The sequence below is a fragment of the Anticarsia gemmatalis genome, chromosome 16 (genome assembly GCF_050436995.1).
Source record: "Anticarsia gemmatalis isolate Benzon Research Colony breed Stoneville strain chromosome 16, ilAntGemm2 primary, whole genome shotgun sequence".
NCBI classification, from domain to species: Eukaryota; Metazoa; Arthropoda; class Insecta; order Lepidoptera; family Erebidae; genus Anticarsia; species Anticarsia gemmatalis.
The window spans coordinates 1,633,823-1,641,117 of NC_134760.1; positions in this window are offsets into that span (position 1 = coordinate 1,633,823).

Here is a 7,295-nt window from a genome sequence, read left to right on the forward strand (position 1 = left end):
AAACATCTCAATTTGTACAGAGGTTTTTAGTTAAACTACAAAAAGAGTTCTCCGTTATTGTAAAAAAAGATGAAGGTAATTCTGTCCCTTGCAATATGGAGATTAAACTAAATCCATTTAGAATACATATTAGGATAAATATTTATGTTATCAGAGTGGTCCCATGGTACCTTGTTAATAATTAAATAAATTGTACCTATCATTGTCCCACTGTTGGGCAAGGGTCTCCTCCCGGAATGAGGGAGGGATTAAACCTTGTCTTCACCACGCTGGCCAAGTTCGGATTGAGGATTTTTAATACCTTCAAGAAGAACCTAGTTATTTTACTAAAAAAATCGACTTTGAAGCTAAATAGCTTTTATGTAGTAAAAATACAGCTTATCCATAAACTCTTCCTCTCTTTAATGTTATCCAATAACACGGGCTTCCAATATTATAATAGCCGTACTGTTTGTCCGTCCATACAATCAAGGTAACGCGATAGTTTTACAAACAAACCGTTGGCAAACAGCTTTATAATACAGTGTAAGTGTATAAGCAGAGATGAATTACATTATAGGTAAGTATTAGGTATTGTATTGTTGATAGATAAGTAGTAGATAACGGCCGAATGGTTTATTACTTCAAAAAGTCTGGAGTTATGATAGTTACATATAAAATTAAGGTACTTTTTCACAAATTCAATATGAATAAGGGTATTTTGTTTTCTAAATTACATACAGTGTGTGTTTGGACCCTTAGAATTAGTTTTCAGATTTGGTAAAAAAGCCAAAAACTCGTTTATTTGCAGTTTTTTTCAGGGATAGTTTCACAAACAAATGGGCAAGCAGTTTTATAATAAACTGTCTTAGTGTATAAGCAGAAATGTATTATATTGAATGATTTTGCAGGTAGTGTAGTGTATGTCGATTACCGAGTCAAGTTAAATGTTATAGATTTTAAGATGTTTTACATTGTCTGTCTGAAATTCTTTGAGAAGGAGGTAGTAGTGTATACTGTAAGTCACAAGGTCTCAGGTTCTATTTCCTGGTCGGACAAAATGCTATACGGCCTTTTTTTAATTTTTTTTTGCAATAATCCAAAAATTGGGTTTGACTACTAGGTCGGCCAAAGTGCTACGGGTATTTTATAACATTAATCTTTAAAAATTCTAAAGAAAAAAACATAGCGGATGGTAAAATCTTTTAAAATCTAAATGCTTTGAAATATTAAACCCTTTAACATATTACGAGTTAGCGCGTTTACAACCCATACATTAAATTTTCCTCACATATTCCAAAAAGCGGAAATTCCATTAATTTACCAAAATCATACATTTCAACCCCCATGCAATTACAATAAAGCGTAGGGGTTGCTTTCATCCCTTCGATAAAAGTAGCCCTTATTAATTAATACATATAATTCCTCCCCTGTTTGCTTGACACCCCTTTGTTTTGCTGAAAAATTTTCATTACTTACATTTTTATCCAATTGAAATTAAACCTTATTTTTAGTATGATAAAGTTCAAATTGCTATATGATTTGTTTTGAAACTATATTTCAGGCTGTAATTTGATTTATAGAGCCTTAACAATTAGGCTTGAACGTTCTGATAAGTTTCAGTTCTGTAATAGAATTAATGGAAAACATGCGTGGGTTTGTGTTAATGGAGTGTGGAAATTATTTGATAGAATTCAGGTTACATTTTGGTTATATATTTTAACTTTTGTAGGCTAACTAATTAATTAATTCATCTTATATGTACTAGGAATATTCTTGATAAGAGTGACGAAGTAGTCACTGTAACAAAAGTCACCAGTTCTTCTTCCTATCATATGGTTAGTGGTCAACCTAGTGTCAGAGTTGTTCAAGCCACTGTGGCTTAACCACAGAGATTGATCCGCGCGGCTGTTGCTAACCAAGCCACGAGCTCACACATTTTACTTACACTACACCTCATTCAATGTTTACGTTACCAAACCCTTCTCTTCACAATAATAATATTTGAGTAGAACTAGTAAATCAAGCGGCACATCGTACCAATTACTAAAGACACGCCTCTCCCGTGTTCCCGACGTCTTCGTTCAACCAAATTACGATGAATCTCATTGCATTTTCGGGACTTGTTTAGTTTAGTAAGAAATGCAATGAATTAATTATTTAAATAGGAAATTTATTGATTAGAGTATTAAGCAAGGGTTCTAGAAACTATGGGACCAGCAGGGAACACGGAATCAAGTTGAAAATTATTTTGTGTTAAGAAGGTGAAAACTACCGAATATTAATAATTCCTGAAATTTCGGTGGTTAAAATTCAGTTCGTGAGGTTTTAAGTTTGATACCCCGATAAAACAATAACTAAGTACTTAACTTTCTTCTTAGGACATTTTTGCAATGGCAATAATTCGGAATTTGGTATGTCTTCTTCAGGGATATTTATTTATTTATTAAAGACAATTTACAAAACATACACTAGTAAAAAGTTTACAAACATGTTTCACAATATTAGCTTAGAGCTGTTTTACTTACAAGTTGCCACGGCATGCAGTGGGACAGTTTCATCAACGAAGTATTTATAATATATTATACAAATACTTAAAAAAGAATACTAAAAATAAAGCAAAAATACATAATATCTAAATTAAACTAAACATTAAACTTCACATTAAACTATTTAAATTATATTTAAACTAAAAAAAAAGCTGAAATATGTATTTTTATGAGACATAGAATTACACAGATATATTGTACACATTATTTTTCTGTTAAATTATGCACAAAGTTTCAAGTTTCATATTATCTCAGATTGGAAAAAGAACTTTGTTGTACAGACTATTTCACTAGCAAAAACCCGGTGTCGTTTTGTAGATCTTTTTTAAAGCTATTTATTTTATGTACAACTCAATAAACAATGTATTGCACTATCAACAAGCCATTACTAAAAGATCGGATCCGATCGGAAAATCCGAAAACTGCAACCGAGATCCTTTCAATGCAGGCTGGGCTCGAAAATTAAATTCTATTTTACAAAGTTAACCTCTTCACTTACTTAAACCAAATTCACCTTTATATCTTTAGTCATAAAGTTAAAACCTATTGCAAATATAAAATTGTTGAGCTAGGCTTTTTATTGACACTATTTTTACTTACACAAACGAAATTTAACCTTATTTCTTGAACGTTAAGATTGTTTAAGACGCATATTTATATTTGGAAGATTCCTATTGACAACTACTTGATATTGATACAAGCAAATATAAACCTTCTGTCTATGCAATAAGGTTTTTTAGTACCGCATTTGAAAATTTGTTACGCTCTTTTAGATTGTGCACGATATTGTGTTAAGCGAAAATAAACTTTATGGGAATAGAAATAAGGTTGTTGAGTGATGTATTTGTTATGTTGGTTTTTGAAGTAGAGTGAAAGACATTGCATCCCTTCTGTCGTAAGTAGGTCAGTAGAAGTCATTGCATGTTTGTAATTTTGAACATTTTCTCGCGTGTCTGTGTAATGAGTGCGCTTTTGAATGTAGTACTAGTTGACTGCCTTTTGTTAGACTGTCTTTAACACAGTAAGAAGTCTTAAGTTCGAATTCCGGGTGAGGTTAGAATAAAGTTTCGTATACTTAACCATAGAATATTCTAGATGTTCGGGTAACAGCGGCATGGGTTCTAGGATGGGTTTTATAAGTTTACGGTACTACTGGTTATGAGAGTGGTGGAATCTTATGAATGGAATTTATCTATTCCATCACTTACTCACATATGGGTTAAAAGAGTTACCCTGGCCACGTATAACAATCTATTACGAAACTTGGTCAGTTTTATGAAACTGGCCACCGATGAAGAGTATCGGAACTGTATTATAGGTATTACATAGATTTTCAAACAGTAGATTTGGCACCAAAAATACTAACTCTACTCGGTAACGAAACCCTGTACAGTGTACAGTTATACCTAATCTTAAAGTAGCCTTTTAACACTTTACTCAACTCGGAAATCAAACTCAGCACCTTAATCTTATATTACAATTCACACCAAATTAATTTAATGTAATATCCATGTAGTCCTAAGTTATGGTGTTATGGTGGTCATAAACCATAGTGGTTGAAAGTTTATGGTATAACTTATAGTTATCATTCGAAGTTCCGTGTTAATGTGTACAGACCATTAAATTTTGTGGTTTATTGAATGATATAGTGTATATTTAGGTTTATCCATTGCGTATGTTGGTTTGTTCAACTAAAACTCTAAAACTGCTGAACAGAGATTGTTACTTGATAAAGAATTTATTACTTTGCAACTTCTGTGCTGTAAACAGAATCAGTTTTCCACTGTTTGGAGTCTCCCAACTACGTGGTCTCGGGTTTGATGCCGAAAAAATTTTTACTGGATATTCTATACTGAACAAATAGTTCTTCCACTACCCGCTAGAGGCGCTGATCAGGTTTTCATATATTCTTTTGTAGCTAGTTTGTTATCGGTAGTATAAGAAAATCGTCCCTCAAAACATTCATATCCTTTAAAACGCTGCGATATTAAACCGTTATTCACAATCTAACAAGTCGTCGTCGTAAACTTAACAAATATTTTATTACACCGACACCGCGGCGACACCGTGGCGACAACGCGACGACGCACCAACGACACAGGCGACAAAATATAATTCTTTCTCATACAAAACTAAGTTATCGCGCTCGTAAATCGTATTACTGTTTCAAGTTATGGTCTGAGTGAGGAGATGAAAGCGATTCTTCAAAATAAGTTTAAAATTACATTCAAGTCAAATATTACACATAGCATGGGTGGTTATGACATAATGTCTTATTGGCCGATATTCGACTGCGGCGGCCAGTTTCATTGAAACAAGCCAACTGTATAAGACTTTGCTTATAGTGTCCAAATATGTGCGCACTACTCAGGTGCACTCTCTATTCCCTTACTCATATAACCCGTCGGGAAGGATAAACGAAACGACAAGTGAGATAACAGGTGCCGACAGCTTTACGTGCTCCTTGAGGCGTGGAGATCTACGACGTCAACTTCTTAACACCGAGTAATCTCTGAGTAATTAATAACAGAAAATCTCAGAAAATACTTTTTGTTCCGGCCCAGGATTAGAATGCGAAAGCTCTGCGCGACAGTCGCATACACTAGTGACCGCAGTCAACATACATATTAAAATATTTGGTCTTTAGATCCGTTTATAACTACATATCCGGATCTATCAGTGATTGTACCTTGAAATATTTATGCAACGGTAGCTTTAGTTACATGAGAACAGTACTGAATCTGTAGTCATCACACAAATGTATTTCCAGATCCGTTTATAACTACAGCCCCGGATCTCTTATAGCTTGTACCGCGGAATATTTATATACCGGTAGCTTTGGCTGCATAGGAACAGATGTAGTCTGCAGCACGGTATTAGATCCGTTGCTGAACAAACCCGTTGGATAGGTGAGTGCGATAGATTGAATAGAACATGCAATTTTATAATATTGTTTCTCCATTTCAGTACCATTTAGCGTCGTTATGTCTGGTACACGAATTTTAAACAAGATTGTCACAATATTTTAGATCCGTTAATAACTACAAATCCGGATCTATCAGTGATTGTACCTTGAAATATTTATGCAAAGGTAGTTTTTGCTGCATGTGTAATGTACTGAATGCGTTGCTATTACGAGTGCGTGCGTCTCCAGATCCGTTAATAACCACAGCTTCGGATCTCTTATATTTTGTACCGCGGAATATTTATATACCGGTAGCTTTGGCTGCATAGGAACAGATGTAGTCTGCAGCACGTTATTAGATCCGTTGCTGAACAAACCCGCCGGATAGGTGAGTGCGATAGATTGAATAGAACATTCAATTTTCTATTAATGTTACTGCATTTTAGTTCCGTTTTGTTATGTCTGGTTTAGATTGAGATTGACAGGCGGGTGGTTGTTTTTAGTATTTGTTTGTTTAAAGGCAGTTTCTTTAAGTTTGTGTTATTATTCTGTTGTTTGTGTAGGAGCCACGAAACAGAAACAAATAAACACAGTTATCCTACTAGTATTATATTTGCGAAATATTTTGGGGAAAGATTTATGTTCGCCAATACTATTGAACGGATTCTGATTTAGTTTATACTCTAGATTAACACATAAAAGACTTTTAACCCTAGAATAGATTTCACACGGGTGAAGTTGGTAGAATTTTATTATTTATCTAAGACTTAATAGACAGGTAATTTTCAAATGGTGGTCTAATGGACTAAAGGCATTCCAATTCAACTTTTGGCTGTCGGAGAGACAAAAAGTCGTTTTTTTTATCTACTAGTATCGGTGCAATTAAAAACGCAACGCTCCAATTGGGCGTTTCTCCATTTTTCCATTTCAAAGATAAAATATAGCTTTCTACAAATCTATAACATCATTTACAACCCTTCTTACCTATGCAGCTATGTTTCATCTCCCTGTAATATAAAGTTTCCCACGCAGATAATAAAACCTCATTAGGTGCAGTGTCAGTGCTTAAGTGCCGCATTAAAGTTTAACCTACCATTATAAGTGTAATAATTTATGAGTTATGAACACAGAATGTACAACATGTATTTAGTTTTCTAGAGAGTAAAGCAGACTTTAGTAAAGACCTAAGAAAGACAAGACCGATGTTAGACACCACAAACAGCTAAAAATAATCTACTTAGTAATAATAATGTCCTACGGCGGTCAGTTTCATTGAAACTGACCATCTGTGCGGGACTTTGTTTTTAAAGTGTCCAAGTGTGTCCACTTTCTATTCCTTAACTCTCGTAGCCCGGTGGGAAGGATAACCGACACGACCTTTGAGGGTCAGGCGCAGGACCGGCGGTTCGGCCTCAACTTCCTGACTCCGGGCAATCTCTGAAAAATTCTTAACAGAGAATCTCAGAAAAACTTTTTGGCCCGACACAGGACTTGAACCTGAGACCTCTTGCACGGCAGTCGCATACACTACCAACCGCGTCACAGAGGCAGTAATAAAAGTGCTAGTATTAGGGCAGAAACAACTATAACTGAATTTAAAACCTTCCTAACCTACTTCCTACTCAAATAGACCACCTAAGTTACAAAGTTTACGACTCAATACTCCCACATGAAATATAGAGACCACCTTAGCAGTTTTCTTTCAACTTTGCCAAACCTACGATAACAATACTGACTAATAATATCAGAATATGAAAGTCCGTCTGTATATTCGATGGATATTTGAGGATTAGGTACGCGATTTCCTGCCACTGTCGACAACCGACTACCTATCCACTACTTTTGTTTCATAAACCTAATTA